Here is a 20,993-nt window from a genome sequence, read left to right as displayed (position 1 = left end):
TGTCACTTTGTGCGATAAATCAATTTTCAGGTGATAGCCATGACTAAATTTCCATGACAACTTGATTTCCTTGAATCATTCGCTCAGCCAGCACATATACCCTCGGGTAGTCTAGAATCGAGGCTTACTGCTCTCCTTTTTTCGTTGCTTTGATGAAATGTGAGTAGAGTGCAGGAAAAAGCCTCGAGTGTACTGATGGGAAACCTGGAGAGATAACCACTGCAGGTTTTGTTTTTTTCCCTGTCACTGTAATTTGAAACTGACAAGATGGCAATTACTCCTTCTTTGTATTGCAAGTAAGATTTAGTCAGAATAATAGGTCCTGTGAAAGACCAACATTAAAAAGTATGGGACACACTTGTTTGTTTGTTGTTGTTTTAATGAATGACAGTCCCTCTTTTCCAATTCATTCATGTGTGCACTGTTTCATTTGAATTGTGTATAATCTTCAGCAGACTGCAATGATTTGATATGAATTCAGCTTGAGTCATACAGCCAAGAATGTTTTGAAGGACTTTGCCTATTCAGTTTTGTTATGTTAGGACAGAATTTTAGCCAGATTCACTCTTTGCTCTTTATCTACATCATCGACCGAGATTTTAAACTTTGAGCAGTCCTCAACCGTTCCAACCCAGCCATGACAGCAGTAAACAGTCCATGTACTGTAGCTATTCATGAGGCTCAATACATTATACAAGCTCCAAGAAGCACAAATAACATAATTTTACTCAAATTGTTAAGTGTTCAAACAGCCCCTCCATATTCCTTGCTGATGAGACTGTGAAAATGAAGCTCCCACAATGAAGAAAACACCACTTTACTACACTCTAAGCCCCAGGTGCAAAACTTTCTGTTTTCACCAAGTAACAACTTTGTAGAAATCATCAGCATTTTCAGATATCATTTGTGACGATGGTTGTTTTCTCTGAAAGCATGTCGCTAATACAAAATCAGATTACCCCTGTTTTCCACAGGTACCGGTAGTGCAAAATAACAAAACAAAACAATCCCTGCATTTCATCACATTCTTTAATTGACTGCGGCACATTCCAGTTCACTGGGGATGCATACTGAAGAAGTGTGGCAGTATGACCTATAAATGTGACATGTTTGTGCTGTAGTGATGTGTGTTATGTGGTACCTGGCATTTGTATTAAAAAATCGATAACCATTCTGAGCAAATGAAATCTAATACTAGGCAGTTTTGTTTTGTTTTTGTAAACAGAGGAATGTATAGTCTTGTCAGCTTCTCATCATACTGTTATCGTGGGTGAGAGTGGTTATCAGTGAGAGTCGTTGGTGAGATGACCTGAACAACGGTGGGAAGATGGTGTGACATAACAATAGGTGCGTTTACATTGATGATAAAACACCGCATTATATAGGCCCTAATTGCATGATAATTTGTAATGTGAATGCAAAGAAACCAAGAAATACACCACAAAATACATTGCCAAATACCATGGTATTCAAGGTAGTAATTCAAGCTTTGCATGAAATATGCATATGAGATTTGAGTGTGAATCGTGTTAAGAAATACAACTGATCATACAGCAGTTTATTGCTCGCATGACCTGACACTCATCCAGGATTCTCCCTGCAGGGGATATGTGCAAGCGCAGGGCATACCAGAAATACCACAACATTTCATGAATGAGAATGTTACCAAGTGAATTACCACAGTATCTTCAACTATTGTATTTCACCTATGAGAATGGTGCTAGCAAATTACCATGGTACCAGGTATTTAATACCATTCATGGTAATTCCAATGTGAATGCATTATGCTCCTATTGCCCGGTGATGCGGGATTTCAACCACTCCATATGCTATGAATGGATTACACCTTTGAGGAAGATGATGTAGCCCGTGAGGTCACTGCACAAGTTGCTGACGTAGACAGGTGAATCAATGACACCTGTGAGGGGTGGGGGAGGGGGAGGACGGATCTGCTTAGTCAATGCCAACACTGTCCACGATGATGACGTATTTTCAGATCATAGACATAAGAGGGCATGAACACTGTTCAGTCAGTGGGATGTGCGTTACAAGAGGGCTATTTTGTTTTATTGAGGAAATTTATTAATAAAATCAAGAGGTGCAGAGCAATGGAATATGAGCATCACCTGATACGTGTGAAGGTATTGTAACTACAATGGTTTGAATCTCATTCATACACAGAGAAACTGTGACGATCGTAGGCATGACGTCTGCATCGCAATCCAAATTCCGTTAATTTTTGGTTAGCATTTAGACCTCAAGAATACGGTAATTATTGGTTGCAGTTGGCACTGCAAAGCAAAATGCAAATATCAGTTTTTGCACAAGCACAAAGGTCTGTCATCTTGCCATTTTGTCAGACATGTGAATAAATCACAAGTTAAAGAGCTCTCTGTTCCTTCATGTTGACTTATTTTCATCCGAGTGACATCTCTTAGTCCATTGAGGTTGAGCTGATTTTGCTATCCTGTAGACACCTGCTTGAGAACTGTAAAACCAGAAATGTTTGCTGACATTCCAGTTTTGTGAGAACCAGTTCTTGTCTATACTATAACGCATTATGCTGCATTTATCATCTTTCCCCTGTTTGAAACGGCTTTCAAAAGCCATTTCCAAAGCCCTCTAGAAATGGCTTCCAAAATAGTTATCAAGTATAGTTATAGTAATCAAGTCATCGCGAACACGAAAACTGGCCTTGTCACTGCGCAGCTGCATTGCGCATTTTGACCGAGGAGAAAGCATGGTTCGTAACTGCAGTACAAAGCCGTTTCAAAACAGCTTTGCGTTTATCTCGCTTCAAAGGGCTTCTAGAAACAGGTTTCTGGAAACCTGTTTCCGAAACCTGTTTCAGAAAGCACAAATTTGCGGTTTTCAAAAAGGCTTTCCGAATCCCATAGTCAAAACAGCTTTGCGTTTATCATCTCGTAAAAATTCCCTGAAAGCCGTTTGGAAAACCTGTTTCTGCCGAGAAAAAGAGTTGATAAACGCACCCTTATTAGATGCCAGTGTTGATTTGCAAAAATTCCATTCCACGGAAAAAGCCATCTGTTCCAATTTGTGAAAACTTCATGCTGCAAATATTTCTTACTTTACAGTATAATCAGGACTAGTCTTCAAGAGGTTAAGAGATGTGTGGACATTTTCAGCGAAGCTGGCGATCAATTGAAACTGTGGCTCTGACTAAAAATGCCAGTTATAGATGGCATTTTTATTATCATGGTTAATGGCCATTCAGCATTTCAACATTCATATCTTTCCCCATGATATTATGGTTTCATTCGCATTATCTCTAATACACATTAAAAAAAAAATCTATTATTGACTCAATGTTTTGAGGCAATGTGAATTGTTCCTTTTTTGCTTAGTTTCTGCTAACAGCCCCCAATATTTGGTGTCACCTGATAATATTTAAAAATGGGGCAGTTTAATGGAGACGTTAGCATGTGACTTCTTATTTCCAATAGCTGGGAAGGGAATTTCTTTGCTCCAGGTAGACATGTCTGCACTATCATTCTCGTGGCCATATATTTAGAAACTTTGTTGCCTGTGATCTTTCATAATTCATCAAATATTACCAGGTGATTTTGAGACATACATGTATTAGATAGAGATCGTTCTTATGTCTTGTGGGAAAGACTGAACTTTGTGTGAATGTGTCGTTTGCAGTAGTAGGACCATTTTCATTGGGGTAGAAAAATCGTGAGGTTGCAGCTCGTCCCCCCCCCCCCCCCATCCTGCGTATGTGCGCAGTGTGCAAATGCAGGTAACTAGGAGAGGTCAACTTTCACAGCTGATCATTTTGTAGACAGGTGAATTAATGAGCCCTGTTGGGAGAAGGTGAAGTAAGACAGTGTCAGCTGGACAGTGTCAGTATAGACCAATTAGAACACCCTGTCACATCTGTAGCTAAAGCTATCAACGAGTGCGTCTACATGGTGCCTAACTACGAGCCTATCCTCGTAGTTAGGATAGCTATCCTCAAGGTTAGGGATCCCCGTCTGAATGTGACTTATAGATTGGCTTTGTAGTGTATTCAGATTTTATGCATGTTTTGTTCACAAAAGTTGCCATTATCAACTAATGTAACTGGAAGGAGCAGGTGAATGAAATGCTTTGTAACCAGGCAGTGGGAAAAGAAACATCCATAAATTGTAATACATTGGAGAAATGGTCAATTGGGTGTCAACATGCTGGGGAAATCTCTCCATGCTTTAAAAACTGAACCTGAGCAAAAAATTGAAATAGGAAAAAAAAAAGTGTCACAGCAGCTTCGAAAACAGACAAGCAGATACTTTATTTGATGTGCATCATTCCTGTCATAGAAGTAGAAACACCACAATTCAGGTGGAGTTTCAATTTACCCTTTTTTCTCTAAAAAGATGTGTGTACCTGTAAAGGTTTAGGATGGAGTACAGAGGATGACTACAAAACAAGTCATACCATTACTGTCCGTTTGTTTGTTTGTGTTTTTTGACAAATCTAATATAAAAAGTGGAATTCCATATTTGTAGACTGGCCTTTCTTGTTTTTGTTTTCGTTTTCAAGGGAGGGATGCCTTGTTTGTCCTTGTCCTTTGGTGGCTCTGGCCAAGTTTTGTCTCCATGGTGCATCACTCCCCATCACCCGAGCCTTGACTTGGTATTAAAGCGTCGACGAGGCTTTCCATGGTTTAATTTGAGCACCATGGGAACACGGCCATGTGTTGTGTGCATTGCGCAGGGGCCTGGCCTGGCAGTGTTGGGCATACTCACGTTCCTCGCTCACATCCATCACCGATGTGGAATAACCCTCCCCCATTCCCGCCCTCTCTTCTCCCCAGCTACCCCTCCCCCTTTGCTGGCTCTTTATCACACTACTTATACACATTGTAGTAGCAGCATCATGCCAGACCATTTTACGTGTGGTTTTACTCAAGGCCTGTTCACACACACCCAAAATTAAATGTTTTTTTAAATTAGATTTTTTTTTTTTTGGGGGGGGGGGTCAAAACCATGGATTCTTTTGTATTTGTTGACACATGCACACACACACACACACACACACACACAATTGTTAACTCTCGCAATTTGCATCGCGATGCGGAAGATAATTGGTTGAGCTCAATTATTTAAAACTCTTGATAATTTTGCCATAATGCTTCTCACAAGACTAGGTCCGTACACTAAGGTACCCAGGTCATTGTTTTGGCGCGTTCAGTCCAGAGATTCAGGACACTTCTTTCAAAGCCAAGTAACAGGTATTATTATTCTTTTTTTTTTTTTTTTTTTTTTTTTGCATGCTGTGTCTGAACGGTGGTAAGTAAAATCAATGTTTACATATCAAGCAAAAACCAATAACTTTTGTATGTGAATGAGGCTTATGAGGCAACCGAGAGGGGGTTTATGTCATCTGTAGTTATTTTATACTCATTCTGAGCATGGGATATTTCCTTCGCAGGGAATGACCGCCATGTTGCTGTGATAAAATGAGTTTTAGAGCATTAGATAACACTGTCTTACAATGAAAACAAGAAGAGAATTTGACGCAGCACTACTCGTGACGCATGTCTGGCAGTCTGCCCACTGAGGTGCATTTGCATAATTTTGCACGTGTGTGAAAGCGTGAGAGATGGACCCTCACATACACATCTGTAAACATGCAATGCCAGTGAGTTAGTGAATGTATCACTTACCATCTCATCAATTACTTAGCTGACAGGACAGGAGGCCGTGTCCCTAATACTGAACTTGGATATATGGTCTGAAGCCATATGACTGCACTGGTGACTATCAATTCATTGCCCTGGAATCGTCACGTCCAAGGTACCTCCCGAAATTATCTCGAAATTGCTATCACGTAGTCGGCTGCCTGTAGGATTCCCAGGGTAAGCGGAGGCTCGAGTGGTTCGTTTGCTGATCATGCGCCGTTGGACAAGGAGCTAAGTGGGTCGATCCTGCACATATGCCTAGTTGGGCAGTGCCAGATGGAATGAAAAAAATGCCCCTCCAATGGGGGAATAATTGCCTGGCAATTCCATGCCCCTGCCTCCCTCGTTGTTTAACTTCATGTACACTCTCATTAGCATTTATATGCTTTTGTTATATATCTGGGCATTAATCTGCATTTGCGTTCATGCTGTAGCAACAAGTTTTAAAATAGGCAGAGGGTCGACCTGAAATCCTCCCTCCCTCTTTGGCCTCTCCATAGCTGACAATTATGAAAAAGTAGCCCTCCAAAATTGGATTACCTTTTTTTTGATACGCACTGTATATCGTTACCACATTGTCATATTATCTGGATGATAATTGACAGCATGAAAGCAAGTCATAGACTGACAGTTGAGACATGGCACTTCAGCGGATGACTGAAGAGTTGAGGCATTCATTGGCCCTGCAACCCTGTTGACTCAAGGCTCACCTTTTCCAGCTAAATGGCCATGTGCGTAGCGCATTGTGAATGCACCGAATCAGACGTTGATCCTTAACAGTATTTGCATGTGAGGGTAAAAGATTAGGTAGATAGACATTGGAAGTCCGACCATGGACCTAGTTTATGATTTGAAAGTATTGTATGAAAAAAAAAAACAACAACAACAAGACATGTCCAACAAGGGGGGAAAAAGCATTTCTGCGAGAAAACCCTATGCAGATTTGATGATTTGGGAGGGGAACATTACAAAATATTTTTCTCCTCTCTTCCTGTTTTTCTGTCTCGTCTCTGATTTGCAAGCTATTTGCTGTGCACCAATATGTCTGTTGGTGATTGCCATGGCGATCAGCCTGCTGCAGCGTGTTTCCTGTCTTCATCTCTCTCACTCTGTGAATCTGTGGAGGATGCAAAAACATGAATTTTTGTTTTTCCCCACCAGATAGGTTTTTCATTACTTTGCCTCTGTTATCATCTACCTTAGATTTCGCTAATTTGCCACCGTATTTAACCCGTTGAGGACAAGTCCCAAGTATACTCGGACAGGTGTCTATGGGAAATGTGTGTTGTAGCAAAATCAGACCGTCCTCAATGGGTTATTAGAGAATGATAGCAGTCATAGTTGTCCATCCTGATGTTATGTGTAGAAAGGGTCAATATGTCTCGGAGTCTGTGAATACATCTCGGTCAACGGGAAGGTGAGATACGTGTACATCACAATCGACGGTAGAGAATGGGTCGGCCTGCTCGAACTGAGCGAGATCTGTTTTCTGTCCTCTGCAGTGAGAGAACTGTCTGATGTATATCAAGGTCAGAAATAATAGGAAGCCTCTCCTAATGACAATGCTTGACTGGCTTTGTGCATTTTGTCATTCGATCCTGCAATAGGCATAGGGAACTTTTTGATCTCCAATTCAGGGATATAACTTTGCCATTGCAGAATCAGTTAACTAGTTACATAGTCAGTCAAGTTTAATGCATGTCCTGACAATCAAGTGATCTTGTATTTCACCAAGTGTTGCCCGACATAGCAACAACCATTGATGCATGCAAACTAGGACCCATGTACATTTACAGCAAAGTGCACTCATGAGGTACAGGTTGATCGAGCAAGTCATCAGTGGCTCCTGTGGGGGAGAATATTGGTAAATACGAGGTCTTCGTGATATTGGCCTGCAAGTCATCCTTTTCGTTCCTTGTATGTCTCATGTAGATGACATGATCACGTCACAATTTTAAGCCAGTTTACAGTTACCAAGGGTTTGTAATGACCTCTGAATCAGACTTTTCCAAAATGAGGATTAATCTTTTAATTTGAAGAACAGTTGAAAATGCCAGGCAGAAAGTGGTACTTAATACATAGGTGATGCATTAAAGGGGACCTCCGGATGATTTTCAGACTTTTATATTTGAACAACTATAAATCACTTAAACTGAGTACAGACTTTCAGAATTTATAGTGACTAGGATGAGGAATGAGAATGTTTTCAAAATCTACAACAAATTGCAATGAACAAGGATGATGACATGGCAGCCTCACCATAAGAATGCATGAGTTGGCGGCTCAAGGAAGCAGAACAAAAGAAGAAGGTATGCATAAATTCTTCACAGGTGAACTTGTTGAGCAAGCAGTATTGTAATAGAATTACACTGCAACATTTCTGAAATATGTGAGGCTCCATGTCATCAACACTGTTCAGTGTAATTTGTTTAAGATTTTCAGTTTATTGGTTTCTCTGCTCAAGGACCACAATAAATCGATGAATCTATACATGAAGCTGTTGATTTATGTACTTCATGATGTGAAATAATGAAAATCATCTGGAATGCCCCTTTAATGGCTTTAGTTACTTTGGTTGAGAAAAGAATATGCATTCATCTGTACATTCTGGATATGCACCTTGTTCATGCATGGATTTTTGTTTTTTTAAAAAAGTTTTCATGAAGACCCACCCAGTGTTCAGATATCTAAGTTAGAAATGAATAAACCATTTTTGTAATGTACTTGAAGTTTATGCATGCCTTGTTAGCACAATATTGCTGTAGCAACCACGTATAGCTTGCCGGAGGCTTGCCCTACCGGGCAACAACTCAAGAATGCTAAGTGAATTCCTGCCAGAGAAACTTATGTGGAGGGAACTTGTGAATATTATGTCTCATTCATTATTAGGTGTAGTGAATTTTAATACATTTCAGAAATAGCTTTGAGAATTTCTACAGTGACACTTATGTTCACATGACCAGGTGGTACTTGGTTTACATCATGTTGGAAATTTGCTGATTGGGTACCACTTTCAGAAAAAAAAAAATGTTTGGGGTTCATCCACCTTGCAAGAATGGAATGTCCTTTTATTCCCCAACTCAATCGCTAGAGTGATCATCTAAACCTTTTCCATTTTCTAAGTTCTAAACACTGCTCCTTTCATATTTTCCTTCTTTTTTTTTTCTCTGTGAGATAGCCCTATACATCACAAGACTGTGATTGATTTTCTATTAGACAGAGATATATCATTATTTTTATCATTTTATTTCATGTTTATGTTTTTGTTTTGTTTGTTTTTTAATTTAAGCTTTAATCCTGACAAATGTTATATTGATGTTTGTCAGAAAATAGGTCTCATGTGCTGCAGCAAGTGATAAATTTATGGAATTTTACATAATATTGCTGGCCCATTCATATTTTGAGTGCAGGTTGCTGTATGCATATGTGAGAGACTTCAGCACAATTCAGGAAGATTTTTTTTTTTTCTAGTCAGTGACCCTTTCTCCTCAGGTTCTGTTTTTTTTTAATATTTTTTATTTGATGACCAGACTAGATTTGCTCCAGGAATAAACCACCTCTGTAATGTATTCAAATTCTATGCTTGCTTTGGTCATGGAAAGATTGCCTTAACAACCACAAAGTAAGCCAGATGCTTACCCTACATAGCAACGACTAATGAGTGCTAAGTGAATTTCTGCCTTGGGAGCTTAATTGGAGGGAGAAGGTGAATTAATGATTTGTTAGTATGCGTATGAAAAGAAATGCTGTGAATTTGAATATATTACATTCTGTGACAACGGAATGAATTGTGATATGGCATGATCAGTATGTTCCCACATTTCTTACTCCTTTGAGGACAGGCTGATTTTGCTACAACATGCATTTCCCATAGACACTTGACTTTACTTGGGACTCATTCTCAACAGGTTAATTTCTAGCTCATGGCAATGACTATATAGAATAATCCATAACATTTTAGAGAATACCTAGGTAAAGTTGAATAGAAGCACAGAGTTGTTTGTTCATATGTAGGTGTTGCACAATTCTACGCAAAACCTTTAGAATACCACTGTACATCATATTATCATTCTTTGATTATTATCATATTCGCAAGCAACAAGTCAGTTACCTTAATATTCTCAAAGGTGCGGACTTTTTTTCCCTCAAGGATACCTAGTAATGAGCTAACCAATTACTCTACTGATACTGAAGGTATGTACATTGCAGTACATGGAATCCAGTTTGCACACATTAGCTGTTGCTGTATCAGGCAAGCCTTGGACAAGCTTTCCTATCATTGTTGAAAATAATATCTATTAAGTCTTGAATGTTTGTGGACTGATCCTTATATAATTTCACCTTTGTTGGCTCCCAGTATTATTACTGTTTGTTAAATGGGCAAAATGCAAACGTGAAATTACGTCTAGGCATGATGTGACATAGCCTTTTGTCAAGGCCCTCTCGCTGTATGGTAAAGAGAGCCCAGCTGAGTGGGGTTGCGCGAGGGCCTTTTGAGATCTGCTTCGCATCCTTTTGTTAGCCCTTTGAATTACCGACTTTTGCTCCCCGATTTTGGGAGCAAAAGTCGACGACCAATCAGCGTGTCTGTCTGCTCGAACCCGATTTGAATAGAGCGAATGCACGCCGCAGACCTCACAGAACTCTATACACACAGAGTGTGTAGAGTTCTGTGGCAGACCTCCGCGGACAGTCAGTGATGCATGCGAACAGGCATGTTCGACAACACCGAGGCTGAGGATGCGGGGAGCGCGCCACTCCATTGGTTGACCGGAACCCGTTAAAATGAGTATTCAGAAGGGTCCACGTTCATGAATAATAATGTGTAAAGCAGATCTCAAAAGGCCCTCGCGCTGGCGGGCTTGGCTGGGCTCGCTTCGCTCGCCCATTACAGCGAGAGGGCCTTGACAAAAGGCTAGATGTGACAGGACTTCAGGAGAAACAATGACACACACACATAACTGTATATACACACAACTGATGTGAGTGAGTGTATACTTCTGTTACGGATGGATGAAAGTCCAAATTTTTTTCTTTTGTTTTCAAAAATTCACAAATTGTGTGTGATTATCATGAAATTGGGTCACACTGTCCCTGTATTCTGAGTCAAACTTCATCACTGGGCTGAAATGTGTAATATCTGAAATGAACTGTGATTCACATCAGACTCATTGCGCGCTGACCGTTGTCGTGGATGCCAATCATTTCATGACCAAATGACCAGTGGAGCCCTAGTTATCCTTATCTGACCAATATCATGGCTCCTGACTGATAGGGTGGCTGCTGGAGACCAGACAGGCTCAAGTGCTTAGCAGATGATGGACATCTCCTGACCAGCTCTGACTTGGCCCTAACCTGTGGTGGGAAAAGAAAATAATATTTACCAGCAAGGCTGCAAGGTGACTCAGTAAATAGGTAGCGTGTAAAACTATATCTGCCTTTCAGTCGAATGACTTGGATTTGGACTTTGGTGCAAGTAATGAGCGATGCTGTATGTCATCATGCTAGAGGAGCCCGGCCCATGTACAACATGTACTTTATGACTGGATCCCATGGAAGACCAACGCGAGTATAAAATCCAGCCATCTTGTTAGAAGGAAAATGAAAGCAAACAACAGAGAGGGTTAGGAAGGGATGGAGAAAGAAGATCAAGCTGTAGAACAAAAATGGTCAGAATAATTCAGTTGATTCAAAATATATTTTGGGAAAAGATGTTGGATTTTTAAAAAGAAAGCTGTCAATATTTCGTTTCAAATGTGTATGGGAATCTCATAACAGTTGATGTGAAATAGCTATTCAATAGTTTATTATTATTTCCATCATCAAAAGAAAAATGAAAGCTGTGCAAGAAGAGCTGTGCAGAAACCATGCTCCATGAGAGTGCATACATGTATACTTTATATTGTATTTGAAAAAAAAAATCCTTTATCAGACTAGTGTAAGAAAAATGAAAAAATTGTATCACTTTGGATTATGTCAACTTTTTCTTTTCTTTTGATGGAAATAATAAACTATTGAATTGAGAAAATAGCTAGGATGGTGCTCATGTTGCAGTCTGCAAATGTGTATACAGAACGACCACATTTCTTGGAATTCATATCAAAGGTTTAACTTGAATTGTCATGGGGATGAATAGTAATAGTATTGTATTTGTGTCTCCAGCAAACTTGGGATATTTAAGTAGAAAAAAAAGTATGTTCAACCTCTTTCAAACTTTGTGTTCATACAATATGTAAAATGACATTACCACTCCAACCAATATGGCGCTGTCACGCCAACCCACATGAAAGCTTTCTCGTCATTGCTTGGCTGAGGTCAGATGGACAGCTCTACAAAATTTTGCAACAAAGGCTACATACGCAGATGCCTCTAACATGTGGGTTTTTGTGACGACCACTCAGTGATATAGGAACATGGAAGGGAGACTTGCTTTATCACTTGATGTTTGTAGTAGACGGGCGGGGTCGGGTCAGTGGTGTCATCTCCGGCTCCACCCTTCCTCTCTGCGCAGTGGGTCAGAGGTGACTGAGTGACTGGTCTGCTGTGTCTGATCTTGTCTGATGGCCAATCCCCTTAAAGAATCAATATCATTTTTGTCATGGTTCTGACTGGCCAAAACAGGTTTCCCCATATCAATTTGCTTTTGGATGACATCATTTTAGCTCACTGATGATGCAAGAGCTACATACACAACTGTATTTAAAAAAGGAAGAAATACATATTTCAGAGATGATAAATCAATATGTCTGACCAATTTTGATGGAGTTTTAAACTGATCAAGTAATTGCACTCCCTCTCATTCTTACAAATCTGAGAAGATATCAGCTCATATCTGATGAAACATTTTTTTTTTTTTTTTTTTTGGGGGGGAGGGGTGGTTATGCGATATATAATTAGAACATCCTTCTCAGATTTGACATGTCTTATGCTTCAATCTTTTAAGATGCCCAGAGCAAAATGTCAACAGTATATTACCAGAAATCTGTATCTTCATGTATGAACAGTGCATGGGAAATGATTAATGAAGTAGTTTGCCTGGAAGATGCCTTTAAATGTTACTGCCATCAGTAGCCATGGTAACGGGACTATAGAGACATGATGGACAGCCAGAATGGGGAGATGGGGATTGAGATTGTCTGGTGCAGGGGAAACAGATCTCAAGTGATTTGTGGCTAAGTGAGAGAAACCGGCTTGTTGACTGAATGTGAAGTGGGGCTGGTTGTTCAGCTACGAAAGTGATGGTTACCATGCTTGTTGCCTTGATGTGAGATGGGCCAGTCATTTGGCTCATGCAGCGGTAACATGCTTGTTGAAGGGATACCGAAGTGGGCTGGTCGTGTAGTAAATTAGTACAAACCAGGTAGTTTATAAGTGTGATGTGAATAGGGCTGGTTGTGTAGCTAATTAATGGGGTACCAGTTTGTCAGCTGAATATGATGAAGTGAAGAGGTCAGTATAGTCACAAATTGTGCAGAAATCTTGTCTGCCAGTTAAGATTAATAGAAGGAGATGAATTTGCATTCCATTGTGATGACCATCGGTCATTAAAACCAAGATCTGAGGAGATATGTTGGAGAGATGTGTGCAGATTTCATGCTGGATTATCTCTGACCATCCTGCTATAAAGAACTTCCTTTTCATCGGATGAATTCAAAGAAAAAGAACACTACAACAGATGTCCAAGACTTTGAAAGACAGTAAATAGTTAGAAAAGGCAGTGTAAGCAATAACTTTATCAATACTCAGGTGTGAGTGTCTTAATATCGTACAGTTGCCATTTGTTAGTTCTTGCAGCTCTCATGTAGTATTGTGCTATACAGTATCTCAAACCCCAGGAGAAAGAAGATTGTAAAAGACATCCGATTTGACACATAGCAGTTGGCCCAATTGTAATGCATCTCAAATCCTGCCCCGTACCCCTAATCAAATCCTGTGAACTTCCGTCTTTCCCATCATTTGACGGAGTTAAGTGACCCCACAAAACTGCTCTGTCCCTCTCGCTATTCCCATCGTCAGAGAAAGAAAAAAAAAAATAACGAGAATAATAAATTGAAGTGAACACAAGAAAAATGCATTATTGCCAAACGTGGAAAGCCAGCCTTTCTCCTTTTCTCTCTCCCCGCCACTTTGAACTTGTCCATCAGAATTTTGCCCATTCTTTCCCGCTGAGTCTGTCCCATCTAATTTTCGTCGGCGACAGCAGTCGGGATCATTAGTAACGTCTTGGAGCATCTCGCTGCACCGTGGTTTCTCCAGCTTTGTGTCTTTCTGTGTTCTCTTCCTTTCCCCTCATTCTATTACCTCTCCTTCATTATTTTCTCCTTTTTTTTTTATTATTATTCAATCATCTCATTGGTATAATGATATATCATGATGATGGTGATGATGATCATGATCACCATTTTTCATCATTTTGCTCTCCTTGTTTTCTTCTTTTTTCTCCTACTTCTTCCTCTTTCACCTGTATTTTCTTTTTATGCCTCCATCACAATGTATTGCTGCAGGCATTGTTTTTGTGCTCCCTCATCTTCTTCTTCTTGCCCTCCTCCTCCTCCTCCTCCTCCTCTCCCTCTATCTATCAATTCATCCTTCTTCTTATCTACTACTTTAGTTTTGTCTCTTTTGTCTTTCCATATTTTCTTTATATTCCTCATATGCTATCTTTCAATCTGGCAACCTTCTGCGCAAGCAAACATGTTTTATGCCAGTAAGTGTCTCAAGTGATGTTATCAACATTCTGTTCTGAATATTTTGGTTAGGCTTTTATAAACACAACTAGAAAGTTCTCTGACACCATTGTCTTAGTTGAAAAAACAGAAAACAAAAATTCTATTCATGATTTGAGTGAGCAGTGTGAACAAGCATGCTGCATGATGTGTCGAGTCAGGAGAAAATAGGGGAAAGCTCATGATGCTCGCGTTCACACTGGCGATTGGGCATCGCATTGGAAGATAGATGCAGAGTAGAGTGTGATGAGGTTTGGATGTAACAAGGAGGCTTGGGTGTGATGAGTTTTTAGGGTGTGAGGAGGGCTTCTGGGCATCATGCATGGGATACGTGCCAGTGAGCAGCAATCAACTGGTGTCTCTCTCTCTCTCTCATACTCTGCAGATACAGCCTGATGAGAATTGTTCATGGAAGTAGAAACACCCTCCCTGGATGCACGATTTCCTTGTAGCACCTACCTGACTACGTGCACTAAGGCTTGCCACTTGCATCATTGCCGCATCATTGTCTCTAAACTTCCTGGAATGTGGTTGATAATTTGAGAAGCAAATGGGTCAACAGTGATTTCTCCAAGGGGATCAGATTCGTGGAGATAAAAATGTTGCAAGTGATGTGAGGTATAGCCTACATAAAATATAGGTCATAGGAGCTATGTATATATAGAGATCCTACATATACTTCAAGGAGGAACAATGTTGGTTGTGACGTAATCACAAAGTTTTTCGGGGAACATTCATAATATCCTATATCTGACCTAAGGACTGAAGTGTGGTTATCCTCCCGGACCTGATGTATTCCAGTCACGCTCGGCTCAGTTTAGTTTTCCACAGTGATGAGAAAATGAGAGGAGAACTACGGAGAAAACTCACAAATCTGGGAGTCTTCGGAGACTTGAATTTTTGCCCCAGAGAGGCAGAATTTGGTAATTTCGGCCTTATTTAGATTTATTTTTTTCCATTTTCTTTTCCGTTTGTCATTGGCAAAGAGTAAAGGGATGAGATTCCTCCCCCCCCCCCAATCTCCTTCTCTCTTTATATAGGGGGTAACATCATGCAGTGATAGGTAATGGCGAAGCTCTTGGTGGGTGCCAGCATGGATTAGGATCAAGCGATTGGTCCCGCTGAGTCCTGAACAAGACCGGTATTCTGCAGCCCCAGACCCTCTATCCCTTTGGGGTGGGCAGTGTGGCTTTCAAACTGTCTCCCTTCCCAGGCCCAGTCCATCCAGACTTACTCCAATCCTTTGAAAGGGTATTCATCATGGCCAACAGACAAAATCAAATTCAATTTTCACTTCATTTCCACTCACACATCATTGCCACTCACAAATAATCCATACCAACTAGAATGTCTCTCACCCGCGTTTTTAAACCTTATTGCATTCCTTATCCCCAATGAAAAAATGAAAGAAAACAAAAACAAAAACATTTGTCCTAAGATAAGCAAAGTGGCAGTTAAACGCAGTGGACAGCATTGCACGTTCCTGTTGTGATTCATGTTTTAGCAAGGCACTCTTTTATCATGGTGGGGTTCTTCCTTGGTCATCACACTGGTAATATTCAAAGTATGATCACATTCTTAGAATGTACACAGAACCATCAGAGTCTGAAAAATGTGCAAAACATGTGCAGAAGTGATCCTATTCAATGGATCATTCAGACTTGTCATGTCTGTCACTACATTCAAATTCTTTTTTTTCTTTCATGAAGCTGTCATTGTTCATGACAGGAGCTACAGCTTGTTCACAGGTTTGGTTAAAACATACTTGATGACATAATCATGTAGCATTGTAATAGTCAAATGTGAAATATGCATTCTACCCATGCATGAATAGTATTATAGCATATTTTCTGTGACAGGCTGTCCATTTGCTTGTTGGAATGTTCTTTCATGAGAAAAAACAAAAACAAAACAGCCATAACTCTACATACAATTTGTAACACACATGCCAATGGCTTTGTTCAGAATGATCTCATATAGAACTGTTCAAATTTATTGTGAAAAGAGGCCTGCCTGCATGTTTTGTTTTGTTTTTTCTACAACATATGTTGTATGAATAGTATTGTATTGTTCTCACAGAGAAACAATAGAGAAACAACTTTGCTTCTCTTGTCTCGGTGAGAAGCTTCAGCTGTATATTTCAATATGTACCAAGATTTAATACATATCTCAAATGCTTATCAAAAAGTATTTAGGACTCAAAGTGGACCTTTAAGTAGCTTTTGACTCCCATTTTAGTCCACCGGTTTGCCACTATTGGATAAGCAGTTTTCAGCAGCTTTTATTTTTATCAATTTTTTTTTATTAATTATTTATTCTTGCAAAAATTATATCAAAGGTAGCACCCTCATAATCTTGATAATATCAGTGATGATATTTCCCTTGGGACTTGCAGATGGTATTAAGCCTATTCTGTGGTGGATGAAAATTAATAAACTTTTTTTTTCTTGCCTGATCACATTGTAACATGGGCTCCTTGGTCATATCCACCAAAGGTCATACTTCTTATTGTAAGTCACATGCTCATTTGAGAGAGAAAAAAAAAAATGGCATAAGAAGAGAATTGGAGCAAGAGGAAGAGATCTGGGAGAGAGAGAGAGAGAGAGCTGTTGATGCAGAAGTAAAAATCACTTTTGTAGAAAGTATGCATTGGCTACCAAATTTACGACTAACACCATTCTAACCCAATTCATTAGCATGACTTTGTTTCTATTTGGCTCTTTCTTTCTTTTTTTTGTACTGTGTTGGTTGTTGCTAGGTTGGAGTTATAGTGTACATAACTGCTTCTAAGAAGTGCTCATTGATATCAAACGTAAAATCTCTTTTATGCTAGAGATTTTCCTCTTTCAACAGATGTCATCAACATCGGTTGAGTAGGATTTCTGGAAAGTAGGCCCTATTATGTCAAACATCAGACCATGAAATTCATTAAAATGGGTTTGTAATTACTGTAGGCTAATTATGTCTTAATCTTATATTTTAGCATAAGTGTATAACTTTTGAATTTGGTATTTGGAATGTAGTGTATTTAGAACACAGTACAACATGTTTAGGAGTGTCCAGCTCAGTACTGTTAATTCTGCACTGCGGTCATAAAATGATTGAATATGAGGAATAGGCCTATATGTTATTTAGGGTAATTGAAGGGTTAAAAGGGTCTCTTTCCACCTCCCTGGTTTCACAAACATTAACGCCCTTCAATGTTCTGGGAAATTTCATCCTTAGTCAACAATAGCTGTGCAAATGGTAACAGTACCACATCAAGCAAGCACTGGTATCATTCGAAGAATGAAAGCTTGATCTTCCCCTTTAAACATCCATGGCATACATCACAGCAGAAGGACTGCCTAGCAGTAGGGTACTGCAACAGGTTGTGAGTGGGAAGGAATTCCTTGACATGCATATTAATGCCCATCATTATTCAACCCTAGAGGAGAAAAGCTCAATTTCTTTGTAGAGACCCCCTACCCTTCCCCATCCTCATACCCTTTCCTCATCCCCCCCCCCCCCCCCCCCATGGAGGGTTGCTCATACATGTATTGCAGTCATTGAAAGCATTGACATGCTGCCAGGTGGGTCTGCAGAGCAAGACTAGCAGGGCAGGCCTTGGTGAACCCCTCACTGGGCTTCTCTCGCACACCGAGTGTGCGCTACTTGGCTGGCACTACATGGTCTTTATTTCAGAGCAGTCAGTGGAGGAGAACGGACGTACACTGCGAGGTCTCCCTCTCTCCCCTTTCTCCACTCGCTCTGCTACTTCGCACTTGTAGCCAGTGTCTAACTCATGATCGCACGCTCCTCGGGCAGCGTTTCCTTCATGCGCGGCTTGATTCAGTTGAGGAGAAGTCTGCCTCGCGCACAAGCTCCAATGTGTATACCCCTCTCTCCCTCTCGCAGTTCTCGCCAGTGATACTGCTCTGCTCTGTGGATTATTAACGTTAATCGTGAAGGCTCGCTCCAGTTGGAGACTCTCTGTATCGGCCACTGTCGATGCATTTCCTTGCCATTGAGGAGGAGTTAGGGATATAACTCATCTACAGCAATTTTGTGGCTCTGTTCTTTTGTGAAATTTGTGCTTCAAGAAATCCTTTACCGGTGTTGAATGGATTGATTCATTTTTTTTTTTCATCTTTATACACCAGGAATAAAGGTAAGCGTTGACAGTGAAACCATGTGTCTTATTTCTGTCACATTTGGGGTTAGAGCAATTTGGTTCTTATGTCCCTCTGCAATAATACTTGCCAATATCGTGTACGGTAATCTGTCGAAAAATACTCTCTTCAAATTAACATATTTGTCTCCCTAGCAATCATTGCCTTTTCTTCATCAACCTCCAAGTGGTTCAGTTGGCTCCATATCTCTCATGCTAACAGTACTAAAGTCTCTGCTGTGACAATGTCAGTTTTTTTTTTCTGTTTCCTTCCGCTTTTTTGTCCACCCCTGTCCCCATCCTCTCTCCTCTCCCACTTCTGTGATCCTTTTAACCTCGTCTCTTGTCTGTATAACTACTCTTGTGTTCTGCATACAACACTTTTCTTCTCTCTCCTAATCAGCCTTCAGAAAAGGTTGAATACTTGGCCCAACACTCTTGTGTAGAATTACCGGTGCCACGACTTTGTCTAGCTTTTATTCCCTCTTCCCCCTCATCCACTTCTTAAGTTGCCATCTCACTTACCCCTCCCCCCCCCATTTTTCTCTCCCCCTCCCCCCCCCCCCCATTTCTTTGAAGTGGCTATCTGAGGACACAGCCTTATTCAGAATGCCCCCTTTTTTGTGTGTGTTAGCTGAGGTCTGAAGTCATCCCATTCATGGGGGCCCCTTTAAGCCTCTGAATGATAAAATGGCTTTATGTTCCTCTGTTCCTCTGTCCAGTTCTCCCCCAGTGTACTTTTATGATGCATGGTTATACCGCTAAGACCAACAATAGGAATCAACCGCACGTAGATAGTTTGAATACCAAATCTCAACATACCAGGGAAGGAAACTGCCCCCCCCCCCCCTTTAAAAAAAATCAGATTTTCTCCTTTTCTCAATTGGTCATTCATACCTTGATTCACTCTTTGCCATGAATTCAAGTCAGCAGTAGTCTTTTTTCCCCCTTTTCTGCAGAGTGAATGCACTTGAAAACTTATGTTGTGCTTGGAATTTGATACTTTTGCCATTTATAATAGATGCTGGCAGTATCACTCTGTATCGTGGCTGTGTGCCCTATTGTATGGCAGCCCTACTTTGTAAAGGGTAAAAGATACTGTAGTGGAAAGAGATTTAAAGTTCCGGTTCAGCCATGCATATGAGGTATCTCTTCAGTGCGAGGTAATTCGTGCGTAGTAAAAGCTTTGTTCTGTAGTCTTTCAGCGAGGGAAGTCGGGCAGAGGAATAGGAGGACACTGTGCAGATTAATGTGCACTCTGAAGCTCTTACAAAAAAATCTTGTGCAGACGATGTCTTGAATAGAATGAATACTGAATGTAGCAGTACAATGCAGTGTGTGCATTCTGTGCAGTTCAGAGTTTTCTGAGCAGTACAAGGATGAGGTGGTGGAGTAACAAATTGAGACTAAAAAAAGGAGGAATCATAGTATTTCCTTTGCTCTAAAGCCTTGCAGATATGCAGCAAAAGCAGCCATGATATAAAAACTGTGTATTTAAACATTTTCTTTCAAAGCAAAACTGCTGTAGAAGGAACATGTCATTTCTTTCATTCCAGGCAAATTGGAATATCGTGAAAACCAAGAAAAAATGGGGCAAACAGCTGTTCATGCAGTTGTCAAGTGCTATATGTGTGTCAATATTGACTTTGTGGGTGAACGAAACAATGGCGACAGGAGAGTTTATTAATAAATTTTGCTGTTTCCCCATGAGTGCTGTTCACAGATTTGTGCCCCTCTCACTTTTATCGGTAAGATTGTCACAGGGGAAGGCAAAAAGGCAGCTAATGCTCTAGCTTATGTGATATGTACTTTTATATCAAGGTACGGAGAAGTTCAATTATTTGGGTCTGTTTGAATGCAGATTCTCTGCAACTTTGGCACAAAATAGGGAACCAAACATGTGTGACACCACGTCAAGAGTGGTTAATGCGTTTGGCATTACATCTAGAGAGCTGTCATGATTTCCCCCGACTCTCCCTGAGAAAAATATAGTTATCTCTTCATGTCGCGACCCCCCTGAATGATTTGGGAATTACGTTTGCCTGGGTGGGAATGCATTTTTATGACACACAGATATCTCTCCCTGATTATGTTGCGTTGGAATCACCCCAATGTTGCTGTGTGAATGCTGGCAGGCCTGCATCTATACATGTATCTGCCTCGGCGATATCAGAATGATCTCAGAGTCTTGTCTATTGACAGGTGTGGGCCTCTGGCAGTTGCCCATGGTGTAAAGTTCTTGATTGCTGATCGTCAAGGTATTTCGGTATCTTATCACTATCTGGAAACTGATGGCATTTTTCAGTAATCGCGTGGGATTGGGAGGATTGTGATGAAAAGTTCTGCGTTAAATGGTGCTTGTCTATCAGATAATCAGGGATAAAAGATGCAGTACTCATTAGAACTTGCGGTCATATTGAGATTATGATTG

General features: G+C 40.4%; 1 protein-coding gene across 3 annotated transcripts in view; it reads left to right on the top strand.

Annotated features, from left to right (window-relative positions):
- LOC140243849 (growth factor receptor-bound protein 14-like) overlaps window positions 1-20,993 on the top strand; it is a 104,416-nt gene that overhangs the window by 42,906 nt on the left and 40,517 nt on the right. Inside the window, exon 1 of one of the 3 annotated variants that reach the window (XM_072323520.1) lies at window positions 17,986-18,562. The exons of the other annotated variants lie outside the window; for them this stretch is intronic. The gene's annotated coding sequence lies outside the window, so the exon portion shown is untranslated. Of the gene's footprint in view, window positions 1-17,985; window positions 18,563-20,993 lie in introns of those variants that run through there. 3 annotated transcript variants of the gene reach the window in all.

This window comes from Diadema setosum, chromosome 20 (genome assembly GCF_964275005.1).
Source record: "Diadema setosum chromosome 20, eeDiaSeto1, whole genome shotgun sequence".
NCBI lineage: Eukaryota > Metazoa > Echinodermata > Echinoidea > Diadematoida > Diadematidae > Diadema > Diadema setosum.
Note: the sequence above shows the minus strand (reverse complement) of the source record. Positions and strands in the feature narration are given on the sequence as shown.